The 15,541-nt window shown below is 33.5% G+C and overlaps 1 protein-coding gene across 1 annotated transcript in view; it reads right to left on the bottom strand.

Moving 5' to 3' along the window:
- LOC146536702 (B-cell receptor CD22-like) overlaps nucleotides 1-15,541 on the bottom strand; it is a 107,318-nt gene that overhangs the window by 86,992 nt on the left and 4,785 nt on the right. The gene's annotated exons all lie outside the window — the stretch shown is intronic.

Here is a 15,541-nt window from a genome sequence, read left to right as displayed (position 1 = left end):
CTTTTGATGTAAAGACAAATAGAAACTTAATGTCACATTAGGTGTAATATGGCTATTGTACAATGTTATTTATTTCCAACTATATGGAGATATTACGTGCCTCAAGTCTTTAGTGTTGTTTTTCTGTAAACGCACATAAACTACTTTAGCAGTATTTTAGCTTCAATAGCCTATTATATTGTTTTAAAGATATTTCTTATCGTTCTCTTAAAATTTTTCATTATTTCACAATGAAAATATTCATTGTGAAATAGTTGCTGCTTGAATTTGAGGGTTTTCAGGCTGTTAAGCCTAGTGTTCAGACACTCCGCTTCATTTTTAACCGAATTCTGAAAGTAATACGTGTTGAGTGGCGGAACTCAACGTAGAATAATTATAATTTAACAATCAATAAAAAATGATATTATAATTTTCAATTTCAAAAATAAATGATAAAATTAAACAGGATCATACAACCTTCATAAATTTAAAATAATATACATAAAGTAACAGTATGACAAGTTCAAACTAAACCACAACCGAGGAAGCTCAGCAGTTAATTCACAAAATGTTTTCTTTACCAAAATCCTTAAACTTTTATTATTATGGTAATAGAAATTTTCACTTACACTTTTACTAATAGCTTATTGTCGTGTCGGTCACGCTTTCCGGAATTATAAACATACAAATAATTTGATAAGATTTTGGCCTCGTTTCCAATTTTTTTGGCTCACGCTGCGAGTTAGACAGAGGGAACTTGGGAACCTAGTGTTAAGACACTCTGTTCCCATTAACATACTTTCCAATTCTTGAATTGAGTGGGAAATTGAATTGTGTAGAAAAGTGGAAGTTGAATTGAAATATGCTTGTAATAGTCTCCTCCAAGATTATTTTATGTTTTTGTTAATGTAAGCTGGCTATAATGGATATCGGTATCCAGAACTCGGGTTTTGTGTTCGACAATTTTTAATTAATGTCAGTGTAGTGTAGGTTGTCCTGGACTACTAGGTGGAAATTTATTCTGGTGTCTGCTAGTAAAAAATAACCAAGTGAAATTTATAGCTTGAATTTTATCCTGATTGAACACAGAACTCGGCACCTATAAAAAGTTTAAAGAAATGTGCAAAATTTCATGCATATAGACTAATTTTTTATGCGTTACGAAAGGCTTAAAAGAATCTTGAAATGGTTCATGTAAATAGTTTGATAACTTAGATGACTATATAATGATGATGATTAAGTTCCACCATTAAGCAAACAATGTTAGAGACATTTAATTAAAATAGCAAAGCATTGAAAAATAACCCCCTTAAAAAATAACTTACATTATTAATGATAATAATTATTGTATTACGATTTCAAGTACATATTATATGGCAGAAAATCTAAATATATCCATTGCATATGCTGCCAGTTCATACAAAGTTTTTGGCCAATAAATCTCTCCACCAAGCTGGCTTTGAGTTTAAACTGACTTTGTTATATATGAGGCAATGATTACAATTAATATAATTAAATTTATTTATGATTTTTAATAGAAAATTAGGTAATGGGATTTTTTTTTATTTTTAATAAGCAGAATAAAATATAGTAAATCATTCCCCCGAACAGGCATAGAACCCATAACTGTCATGTCATAGTTACATAATTGTGTTACGTAAGTTAATTTGGCATTAACTTCAGCTTAATATCTCCATTAAGACAGAGGCAGTCTTCTCCATTAAGAGAAGATAGGCAGACCCTGGTGATAGCCGGGATTAATGCCAGGAAGAAGAAGATCTCCATTAAGACAGACAGACTATAAAGGTTCTCGTGTTTTCCATTTGAAGTACGGAACCCTAAAAAAGAACTCTTGCGTGTAAAATACCACCAAAGTCGCCTCTTACATCTTACATAGTAAAATATAAATTGTACAATTATTTTCAAACGGCCGTAGCAAATTGTGTTAGTAATTACTGCCATAAATGACAGTAAAGGTGTCAGTGAAGGGCGTATCTAAACGCTTTGCTATAGAAAATTATTAAAAGTGTTTGTTTGTTGTAAAAACTAACGACAAGTATAAAAAGAAGTTAAATATTCATTATAAATAGAAAAATTTAGGCCGATGTGGGCACTAGCGTGTGACTGTAACGCGACGGTTATGTGTTCGATTCTCACTCGGGGAATGAACTATTATTAAAGGAAAAAAATATATTATTAAAGAAATATTAACACTACAATAGCAAAATACTAATAATTCTACGCACAAATTTAACATCTAGTTTCTATCTAGTAGGTTAGAACTAGATCAAGAATTAATTTCACTATTAATACATCGTAAATTATTCGTCGTTCACATAAATTTACTTCCCCTCACAGTAACCTTATGTTTTCGATTTTATTTGCGAAATTTTTAAATAGAATTTAATATTTATTCTTTTGGATGATCGTTAATATATTTTTTCACAAAATATATAATGTATTAATGTTTATTATATATTAAAAACCTAGTAGTAAATGTATTTCTTTTCAAACAATTATAAAATTTTAACATAAATATTTGACTATACATGTATTTTTTTTTAATTATAGCTCTTACATTTGTTCTTTAAACTTTTCTTATTAAAATCCGTAAAAAACGTCGTAGCTTACGTATATTTAACGTATCAAATGACATAAATATCTAATAAGCCCGTCACGTAGACAGACAGGTGTGAAAGGTAATATATCTAGCTATTAATATTCATTAGACGAGATGAGGGTGGCGAGTTCCTCTGCTATTCAGTAATTGTATTTCTGAAGTGGATAATTCAATAATTCTCTAGAGAAATCACCCATGTTATTTATATAACGAGACCGGAATAACGTTTTAAACTATTGTGCAAGTAGAACTGAATAAATTTTATGAAGTACTCTTCAAAGTATGGAACCCTCCACCTGCTTTATTTGCTGGAATCGCTCTTGCGTTGCATTTGTAAACGGTGTTTTAATTACTGAACTTACTAGGCTGTTAGTGAGTAGCTTAATTTATAATTTTAGGGTTAAGTATTTCATAAGGAAAAAATGAAACTCTTATAGGATCAGTTTCTTACTCTATCAAGACCATTTATCTTGAGATCGCAATGATGAAATTAATATCTAATATTTAGGTCTACGATCCTTCTTAGCAAAACATGCGAAACGGATATTTTTGCATATTTTTTTCTGCATTGTGTATATTCGCCATGTGATCAAAATCTGTAATTCCCATGGACTTATCACTTTATCACTATTTATATTTTATCACTGAGATGTTCCCACTGAGAATTTACAATATAAATAAAGAAAAAAATCCAGAAAGAAATATTTATAAATATTTCATAAAAAGACATTACATTTTTTTTTCAAGTGTAAAAGAAATTTCAAAAAAATTGAATTACGAAGACAATAATAATTAAATATTAAAGTTTTAGAAACATAACAGGTAAAGTTGCTATATCTGGTTCCATACAATGGATTCATTCAAATATCATTGAAAGATTTTCTGAAGGCCAATTTGTAAATATGTATATAATATAATTTAGAATAATAAAATTTTATATAATAGTGGACTTATTATGCCCTGGAACCCTGGCAACCCTATATTCAATAAAATAAGCTAGCAAGTACTACCAGAACCAGAGATTTGTTTTTTTTTTATTTTCAGACAAACATAATAAATCATAATATTAAATAAACACGACTTAAATAACAATCACACATAATATGAATATACTAGAGGATTCAGATTTAATTTTGCAAGAATGTAGACCTGCATATCTACACGGTAAATCTACGTAATAAAGCCAGCTTAACATTTGAGACTTTTCGTATCTCGCAAAAAACAACGCGAATCTTTATAATATTTCACTTTAAGCCTGACCCTGATATCGTGCGGGAAAATAAAAGACATTGCAGAAAATAATGGTGGTTCCGTTTTTTTTCCTCTAAGCATCTTCTGCATGCAGAAGGGTAGGTTAAAGGAAGCTAGTGTCAATGCACTCCGTCCTTTACTGTTCCAAGTCAAGATATTCGAGATATTCCAGGAGTGCTGGGGTATGCAATGCTGTGCTTTGTTTTACTCTAATAAAACCAAAGTAGAGAACTGAGAACTACTTAAATATAATCATGCTCCTGGGGTAGTATTTTTCCAAGATGGCGGTTAATAATAATGAAGAACTGATGATCTGACATGATGAAATAACTGACTGCACAGTTAGTCATTTAGTAGTTGTTATTTATCTGCTATCGTCATGTATATAATAGTATTTTGCAAAGCACTTGAAGAAAATCTAGATAATCATTTAAAAGAGGTAGCGTAGAACAATGTGAAAATAATCAATTTTCTTATACAATTTTTATAATTTCTAATAATAAATTCAGCATGCAATTATTAAAAATGGCGGAACTCAACTCCGCTCTATGCCTCAACACCAGAGCGTAGAAATGAAAATATAAATGTGAATAAATATTTCGTTTCCTCGAGCGGGGATCGAACCCACGACCTTCGCGTTACAGTCACCCTTGTGCCGCTGCGCCATAATGGCTACCATTTTATAAAGATAATATTATATAACTTCAAGGATAAGCAAATAATAAAATGTTACATATAACATAAGAAAGAAAGTGCCACTAAAAATATAATAAAGTAAAATTAACACAATTTCCACTCGTTACCCGTATCTCTGAATTGCTCAAATTAGTTATGGGATTAGGTAAAAGATGTAAACGGCAAATGTCGGCCATTATCTCGGCTTGCGGTTCTAATATTGTTACAAAACGTACGGACAAAATATCCTGTTTATGGAATTAGGGGCACAGCGCGACGTCAACGCAATGGGGGTATCCCCCACTCGGTGGTATTTTATTATTTATATTTATAATGAAAAAAAAAAACAGCTTCACGCTGTATCCCGCATATATTAGTGTAGACAGAGGTAATGCCGTGTTAATACTCCGTTTCGTACTTTTTTTTCAAGGCACTCACTAAAGGCAAATAAATTTTAATAAATATTTTATTTCCTCGACTGGGGATCGAACCCACAACCAGTCGGGTTTCAATCACTCTTCGTGCCCCTGCGCCACGACTGACCTCAATTCATATTTATGAATGTATGCCGAATTATATTCTGGAAATGTCTAATGTGGCAGTTTATGCATTAGCAATATATCTTGAATTGTATGTCCTATGCTGCAAGCAGGTCAAGAGTCATTTATAATAAAATAACGTAACGTTTTTTTTGTACCAGAATAAAAATAAACAGTGACACGCTGTATCCTGCACTCAGCAGGAAAGGCAGAGGGAACCTAATGTTAAGTCGTGATGGGGGGTATAAGGGTGTGGGGTGGAAGTGAAAACAGTGGTGAACGGAACATTAACAGTTAATGGGAACGGAGAGACTGAACATTAGGTTCCTAGGTTCCCTCCGCTTACCCTGCTATATGTGAAATATAGCGTGAAGTTAAAAAAAATATAAGCCGAGTATGACAAAAGGCAAAGGATATTGTAATATTTATAGACTCATTAATTTATTGAATGGGGCGCAAAAGCTTCCAACCCGTGTCCATTGACGCCCTCATTACGGCACGCAGCGTGACAGAGTTACTGGCTGATTGACAGACGCTAATAAAAATGACGGGTCACGTAAAAATTGGCCTTTTTGTATATATATATATATTTTCTAGCTATTTTTCGAAGAGGGATATTTAGATGTGACTTATTAAATATGGTTGAAACTGGTGTTTCATAAATATAAAGTAAATAATGTAAAAATAACTATTATAAATAAATATTTGTCGTAGCGTGTATTGTATTGTATTAACTACTTTTTTGCTTATTGCCATTGCAAAGGACTATCAAATTTTCATCGTTCCATTTCAGGTTGTGGATTCGATTCCCACTCAAAATGAAATATTCAATATTTTCATTTCTTCATTCTGTTTTCCAGATAAAGCGTGGCGTTGAATCCCACCAGTCAACACACAATGCCTCAATAATAAGAACAGGCGGAAAGTGGGGAATTGTCTGAAAGGGGGTCGTCTTAACACTAAGTTTCCAGATTCCCTCTGTCTAATATTATAAGTAATCCTTATAAACTCGTACATTTTTACCATTCAAAACAGCTCTATAAATAATGGTCAGTGGAGGACGACATCCCGTCGGTACTATTTGGGTACGGAAGCCTAAAATGACAAGAATATTTACAACATTTTTATATTCATAGCTTGCCTTGGCTACCTCATTTTGTTGCCAAACATCTTTGCCAATTTACTACTAAACTACTCTTAAACAAAATATGTTTTTTTCTAGATTGTATTACCATAATAATAGATACTATTATCACGGCAATAGTAAACTAGGGGAACGGAGTGTCTTAATATTAGGTTCCCTCAGGCTACCTTGTTATATGTGTGAAGTTAAAAAAATCAGTATCAGTGTCTGAAAAGACTGCTGAAGAGAAGATAGCTTGGTTGACCGCACCAATCTCAGGAACACACTGGATTATGAAAAGGATTTCGAGGTAACCCACTATACCTACGACCACATTTATCTCAAGTGCTTAGAATGTTTCATATGCCACTCATAACTTGACTCTTTACAGTACTTGGTTTATTAATATTAATTAACTAGCGGACCCGGATAATTTTAATATAATTTCAATCTAGATGAAATGCTAAAAGTGACTATTATATTTATTTTCATAAGGATGAATATATAAATGACGCGGTAACGAACGCGGTCGCGTAGCGACGACGGTTGTTGTTAACATGGCAGAATAAATTGCATGTCAAATTAGAAAGTATTTTAATTTATTAGTATATATGTGTAATGTAATATTATATAGCCTATAGCACTTCTGAAGAATGCAGCTTTCATACAAAACAAAAACAAAGTAAATCGATCCAGTAGATCCAGAGATCTTAGCGTTCAAACAAACAAACAAACAAACAAACAAACAAACAAACAAACTCTTCCGCTTTATTATATTAGTATAGATAAATAATAATTGATTTCCCCGAGTGGTAATCGAACCCACTTTAGCGTGTACATTTACACGCTTGTACCACACCACCGCGACGGCACTTCAACGATATAAACACAAAAAAAAAGCAATAGCAAAGGAAACCTTCCAGTTCAAAATCATTCCCACTTACATAAAACGTAGAGTTGTTAAAACAAATTACCTCTCCAACTCACTGCGAGCCTGGTATCACAGTCCTAATCAGAGCATAACAGAGTAAACCACGCGCAAATGTTGACATTACTTGAAACAAGCGACGCGACCCTCATAATTAAAGTTACATATATATATTTGTATGTTTGTATGTATGTATGTATGTATATAGCAATTTTGTTCTCGTACAGTACTAACTTGGATTTTTCCAGGACATGAAACGGTTTTCCTATAGTCATGTGAAATTATTTGGTGTATTTCAGAATTCTCTTATATCAGACTTTTATAGTTTATATCGTTTATATTAAAATTTATTTATTTTTAGTGTCTCGTATTTTAAAATGTAAAAACGGAATCCTTATTGGATCGCGGTTTTGTCCGTCTGTCAAGACCATCTTTTATTAGAATCAAATAGCATCACGCAAAATCACACCTCATCGCGCTACGCCAGCTTCCAGGCGTTAATTTTACTCTGAAATCTCATTTCCCGAAAATCACCATTCATTAGACATTATAATTTATAATTCAATATCTCCTTATATTTTCATTTTCTTTTTCTTTTTCTTTTTACCTTGCCGGTAAACAAAGTCTGTGGTATTTTTTTAATGATGTAGAAATAACGACAGTAATGAGCGCAAAGACGTTACAGAATGATAATGATATTTTTAATGAAACCGTCGACTTCTACAAAATTGTCTAACATATTATATGTTTTATCTATTATATATTTACAAATATAAATACTTTATTAATAATATTTCCTAATAAAGTTCCAAAAGACTTTGGAAGCCTTTGAGGAGAAGCGTGTAACTTTAACGCGGATGTTATGGGTAATTATGCTTAGTAATATTTTCATTTTCGCCCTGGTACCAAATAACACGGCGTTAAGTTTCGCCACTCTAAATATCAACATGCAATACCTCGAAAATTCAGGGTATAACTGGAGAGCAGAGTGTATTAACACTAGGTTCACTCTGCTTATTCTGAAAGTTGAAAAAAGTTGAAAAGACTTTACTTTATTCAATACGTCGATAAGGTGACAATATATATATATACAGGGTGAGTCATATTGAACTTTCCGATTTCAATAAGGTGTGTATTAAAAACAAAGCGACATGCAGTAAAAATTATTTTATTGTTTGAAAGCACATAACATGCAGTTTTAATTTAGTTGGTTTTAAAAATGATATCCTGTAAATGTCTACCTCCATTGACCATACACTGCTGAAGCCTTTCCCGGAAGTTGTCCATTACTCGTCGAGTCATATTCAGCGGAATAGCATTGATTTCTTCCGTGATTGCAGCCTTCAGTTCATCGATGGTTCGGGGACGATGCGTGTACACCTTTTCCTTCAGGTAACCCCAGAGAAAGAAATCGCAGGGGGTTAAATCAGGTGACCTCGGCGGCCACCCAACGTCACCTCGCAAAGAAATGAGATGACCGGGAAACATTTGTCGCAGGATTTCCATTGAACGCCTGGATGTATGGGCTGTAGCACCATAGCGCACCACACTGTCACTCGAGGGCTGTGAAGTGGTCGTTCGTGTAGGTTTCGTGGGTTATTCTCAGCCCAGTATCGAAAATTCTGTTTGTTGACAGTTCCGGCGAGGTGAAAATGTGCCTCATCACTGAAGATCAAAACAGCAGTGCGGGGGATCTGCTGAATGTCGCGGCATAAATTTGTTCGTGTGTCTAAGTCTCTAACTGTTAATTCTTGCACTACCTGAATCTTGTATGGGTGAAATTTAAGGTCTCTATGCAGTATTCTGCGGACACTACTGAAAGATAATCCTAGTGAAGCGGCATGTTTCCGAACAGAACGCCGAGGGGATTGTTGAATTGAAGCCCGCACTCTATCCACGTTTTCCGCTGACGTTGACGTCCTAATTCGGTCTTGTTTTTAATGCTGATGATGTTGCTCTAAAATTTGATACCCAATTTCTGATTATTGGTCCAGTGGGAATGGGATCACGTCGACCAATAGCAAAATGTAAACGGAACGCACGCTGTGTTGTGATCACGGAGCCGCCATTTTTAATAAACTCTTCAACTACGAACGCACGATGTTGTCCCGACCAAGCCATTGCTCACACTAAAACTGCATGTCATGGCGCGTCTAATGACACCATCCCCACCCTTCTACTCCTTCCCTTCTTCGTGCAACGTCCTTCCAAAACAGGAAAGTTCAATATGACTCACCCTGTATAATATATATATATACATATATATATATATATATATATATATATATATATATATATATATAAATATATATATATAACAACAAAAAAATTAAAATATATATAAATATATATTGTTAGAAATAATCAAATAATGACCATAGAGGTTATATAAGAACGACTCTAATTACTGGCTGGCACTTTTATGGGCTGTCAACGACGACCGAAAGAAAAGGATCGCTAACGTCACTCTGCCCGATGGATTCTTTAGAACCAGATATTGTTATTAGACTGCTAGATAATTCCCTTTGGTTGTTTAATAATTATTTGAAGCCTTGTTTTAATTCATTACCTTTCCCACTTTATTTAATATTTCCAATAGTTTCTAACATCAGAAGTGGGATAGAAGCCTTAGTTACTAAGCCATCCCATTCCTGATCTTTCTAATATTTTTGTGTAATCGGGTAGAGTTACATAGCAATGTCTTCTGATAGTCGACGTTGCAAAACTAGAGGGAGGCGCCGTACGCGAACTCCCTCCCATACTAATCACTTCGCGAGATAAAGCCGCGGAGTCTGACTTCGTGTTGGTGCTGGGTGCGGCACAATGTGCTCCTGCACCATCTACATCAACCTACACAACGCCAACGTAGAGCTGCCGTTATCCGTGGGACGACAAGCACCAGTAGAGCAATACAGCTGAGCGGTTACTTGAAGTGTGAACTCTTTCACGGTGAGATCAAACCATTATATGTTTCCGATTTTGCCCCAATATTCATGACGTCGACACGTGGTCTGACGACATCGATAATGTTTGCATGCTTTACCAAATAACTGTAAAGATTAGACATCCTCTTCCTTGTGGTCAGGTTAGGCCGAGCCAAAATAAAATAATAGCCGCCAGGTACATGGTATGACATGCATAGCTGGTATTATGGCGAGGAGAATGGACACCAGATATATGTGCTGTTCTATTTGATTGATAGTTTCCCATTTAGTACCTTTTTGTTTTTGACTATGTATCAAACTTTTTGTGTACTCACCATGTTTTTGTTGTACATGGTGCTTATGTAAAGTCTACAGCTTATATTTGTTTTGCATTTTTTAGTTACTGTATACCTCTGTAGGTGTCAGATTGACTCACAAGAGATTGGTGTAAATCCTAATGCATTTAGTATTTGGTTGCGTGGGAACAGGATCCGACCCTAAATCCTACTATGTCCATTTTATGTCTGAGTTAATGGTTACTTTGTAGGTGTCGGATTGACTCGCAAGAGACTGATGTAATTCTAATGCATCTAGTATCCGATTGCGTGAGAAGAGATCTGAAGTAAAATCCTACCACGCGTATTTGATTTTCATTCTTGTGTCATTGTTTAATACGAAAGTTCAAAGATACATGTTCAAGGACAGATTTCAGATACAAACTGACAATTATATTTGAAACTAATTACTACTAACGTTACTTATTACAATAACTAATTCCATTTCATATGACAGATCGTAACGAAACTGGTAATGTGAGCTCTACTAATACTGATGAAGCTGGTCCTTCTAATGAAACGAAGGAAGGCATCGGGACGCTGCCATGCCAGGAGAGGCCGTGTTAGAAATAATCAAATAATGACCATAGAGGTTATATAAGAACGACTCTAATTACTGGCTGGCACTTTTATGGGCTGTCAACGACGACTGAAAGAAAAGGATCGCTAACGTCACTCTGCCCGATGGATTCTTTAGAACCAGATATTGTTATTAGACTGCTAGATAATTCCCTTTGGTTGTTTAATAATTATTTGAAGCCTTGTTTCAATTCATTACCTTTCCCACTTTATTTAATATTTCCAATAGTTTCTAACAATATATATTTTAATTTTGTCTCATTATTGAATCTATTTTAAAACATGTAAAAATTACAATAATGTTGATATTCTTTCTTTATAAATATAATTTCATGTATTTATATACTCATATATAACTTAAAGAAAATTCGACCCAAAAGGAAAACTTCGAGGCAATTTACTAACAACAAAATAATCAAGTTCGCCACAGTTAAGTAAAACGTTTGGGTAATTTTACGAAACACTAAAAAAAAGTTACGCCTACTTCCTTTTTAGTTTTTATTATGATTACAAATCTTTTCAGCCTTGGCAAAGTTAATGGAGCTAGGTAAAACAAGGCTACAAGTTTCTTGGTTAAAGTTAACCGTGCAGTTAGTGGAGGGTATCGTAGATGGGGTCGGGACCACAACTGCTTGTTAACTATTACGTATTTCAGTTAATTAAATAGTACTAGTACTTATATGATGTAAATTTCAGAGCAAGCTTTTGTTCTGTTAGTGTTAATTACTGATGGAAACTTTTATGTGGTATAAATATAACTTATGCATATATTTCTATAGGAAACCTTTGTAATAATTAAACTTATTTTACAACTTTGCCGTAGTAGTTAAATTGGTTTTTCTATTTCAATATCATTAAGAAAATTAATAATTTTATTTGCTTACGTTCAAGTTTATATTCTTTAAAAAAAATTTTGATAATTTTGGATAGCTAATAATGAGGAGCATCAAATTTTAATTACTTTTAAAATCTATATCCCGCATATAGCAAAGTAGGCAGAGGGAACCTAGTATTATAAAACTTTGTATCTAATTTTTCGCCAAGCAATTGCGAGTTGAGAAGTGGATCGCTGGTCTTTTTGCCTTAGCTAAGCTAAGGAGCTAAGAAATGACAACATTAATAAATAACAATTCATTTACCCGAGTGGGGATCGAACCACCCCCCCCCCCCCCCCCGTTACATTCACATCATCATCATAAATATAATATTGGGTATATTTCGCCCAAATATTAAGATGGATCTTGACAAGATTTGTCCAGTAAACATTTATTGATTTGTACCTACGACCATTCCCAGAACTAAATGCCCCCACGCTCGATGTCAAATATATGTACCGTGTTGTAAGCTAGTACTGAACCAAACTCGAGATATTCATATGTAAATTTAGTTTACGTCAGTAGTTGTCACGTCAGTCAACATGCAACATTCTGTGAAATTACAAAGGATTTGGTCTCGTCTCTGTATGAGGAAGAGGTAATTTTCTAGATAATTATATGTTTTGAGACTGGGGTGGCACAGTGGAACGAGCATGGGACTTTGAACGAGAAGTGAAGGTTCAATTACTAGAGAAAACAATATACTCATCATAATATGTTAATTAGAGCTTCTTTAGAATACTATAGAAAAAAAACAGCTTCACGCTCTATCCCGCACACAGTAGGGTAGGCTATAGAATTCATATATACTGCTTTTTTTCTTAATTCTCAACCCACAAGGTTCGATTCCCAGTTGGGGATGTGAACTATAATATAACGTTTTCATTTTTTAACTAAGTTATATCTGCCTTCGGATTTCGGCAAACGGAAATGTATTAATTGGAACGTAGTGTAGTCTTAGCACTAAGAGTGAATTAAAAAAAAAATGATATGTCGCCGTAATTATAGTACAGTCAATTAAACTAAATGTAAAAAAAAATAAAAAAGAAAATAGTTAACGAATAATTCATATAATATTTAAAAGCTTTGTAACGACCATGAATAGTTTAAAAAGTTAGATATCTACATTCATTTCTATTTCTGTGATGCAGCAATCTGTTGTTCATTACCGTGTCATAAAGACAGGTGCAGCACAAAAACGGTATACGTTGTTAAAATATGTCGGTTAAACTGACATAGTTTAGAGAAAAACTCCAGTTAAGTGCGATTCGGTCTCGCTTACCGAGGGTTCTGTACCTATTTCAGGATTGTAGGTCAACACGGGGAGTACAACTTTTAAATTTATACGCAAAATACACTTATTGTGTATGAAATGAACTGTAAATATAAGTTTGTAAAGGTTTTTTCTACTATCTGTAAAGTTTCACTTTTTGTACTTTTCCTTAATTTCTATAAGTTCTCATTCCGTGCCAAATTTCAGAACTATAGGTAAACGGGAAGCTTAGAACCCATTAGGTTTTAATTACGTATTAATTTCATATGAAATACCGAGAAATCGAAGGTTATATTATTTGTTTATGTTATCATTAATTTCAGGTAGATACCTCAACACGATCTCGAGATAAATAATCTTAAAAGAGAGTTTCCATTTTACCCTTGAGGCGCGGAACCCTACAAACATAAAATGTCTGCATCATCATTTCAATAAATCTAAATCTCAACTTTTGTATCATGCATATGCATTATGTGGGGATATTAAAATAGTAACAGGTTAAAAGTCCAGCATTCGAATAGAGGGCACTATGGCGTATTTGTATAGTACGAATGAGGGTTCAGATCTCAGTGAGTGAGAGAAAGAATTATGAAATAAATTAAAATTATATCTACTAAATATCTGTCCATTTGATGTATTTTTTTCGTAGTATTCACTTACGAATACTTCCTCTTATATAATATTCTAGGTTTCTTTTTTTGCTAGGTTTGCAGGTAACCAGGGAACCTAAGGGTAAGACCGTTCTCATTACGACACTTCCGGTTTCACCCTTGCCACCCAATTCGGAAGGCATTACGTGTTCAGTGGCGGAATTTAACGACGTAGGTGAGTTTTATATAGTTTACAAACAAATATCAAAATTATTTTAAATATAATTGAAACATTAACCAATTCATGATAATGACGTTTAAATTACTAAAATTTATTAAGTGTAAATTGGAAAATAATTACATATATTGATTAAATATAATAAAACAATAAAAAAATAATCACGCAAGTAATTCAGATGAGAAAATAAATAATTGCGTTGTACAAGCGGGCGAAGCCGCGACGTAAATTATTATTACGTGTGTAACTTGAAGTGGGACGAAGATTGTTAAATTAAATGTAAAATTTAAACTGCTTCATCTTTATGTTAATTAAAAAATAAACATGCCGTATTTGTAATGGCTCTTGACGTTCATAAGTTTTCTTCCGTAATATGTTCTTGGAAACATTCTGGTCTATACTCTTAAAGTATGGCTAATTTAAATAAAAAAATAATTCTTCTGACATAGTACATACTAAAGAAATGGTCATTATTTAGTAATAGATGTACGATTGCAGATATATGGTATCTTATACTAAACGTCAAAGCTATCAAGAAACCATTTTGGTCCCGGTTTTTTTTTATCATAATGTTCTTTTTTGCGGCCAGCCGAAAAAACACAACCACAGCCTATTAAAATTATAAATTATTCTTGGCTACTACTTTACCACCTTCACTATATTCTTTACCATAAATCGGCAAATGACGAAGAAGAATAATAATGATGAAATCATGTCATATTTCAGATATGGATAATGAGTGAAGCTATTTAAAAAATACATTTTGTCAAAATTTATAATACAAACACACAAGGGCACAAGGGGCTGTCGGTTCAATTCCCACTCGAGGAATGAAATGTTTAATATATTCATTTCGAGTAACAAGGCATAGCACGGCGTTTAATCGGCGTTGAAATTACCACTCAACACGCCTCAAGAATCCGCCTGAAAGAGGGAAACGGATGTGTCTTAATGCAGAACGTAGTGTCTTAACTCTAAGTTCCCTCTGCCTTGCTACATCCTAAGGTTAAAAAATACAACAAATATTAACCACAAACAAGAATCAGTCTTATTTAATTTACATTTTTTATACTTGGGGGCGTACAAGCAACGCCATTGTAAAGGTGATTATATTCCAACCGCTATCTTTCTCCCACATTAATGTTAAATGAGAAAAGCCGTAGACGACGACGGGGGGGTGTGGGTTCATTACTTTTTTACAGACCACCTAGACTGGACCACCAATTATAATTTGTTATTACCTCGCATACTGAACTATCAAAATGGTTTACTAACATTAATATTTATTGTTATTATGTTTACTTTATCGTTATTACGTTTTTTTTTTGTGTTTTGATTCATGTTTTTTTTTACTTTCACGCTATATCAGGACAAGCAGAAGGAATCAGAATCTAGTGTTGAGATACTCCATCACGAGGATATGGAAAATTTGGATTTAAAAGGATTTAACTTGAACTTATTTTCTATTGCTATAATTTGTAAATAAGTATATAATTAAAGAAATATTTTTATTTTTGAAGTACATAGATGTTAATTAATCGACAACAATGGCTGCTTCAGCAGAAAATAAAATTAAAAATAAACGATTTTTCCGTTTGACATCATAAGAGAT

This window comes from Heliconius melpomene, chromosome 8 (assembly GCF_056956725.1).
Source record: "Heliconius melpomene rosina isolate 202511_hmr_F chromosome 8, ASM5695672v1, whole genome shotgun sequence".
NCBI classification, from domain to species: domain Eukaryota; kingdom Metazoa; phylum Arthropoda; class Insecta; order Lepidoptera; family Nymphalidae; genus Heliconius; species Heliconius melpomene.
Note: the sequence above shows the minus strand (reverse complement) of the source record. Positions and strands in the feature narration are given on the sequence as shown.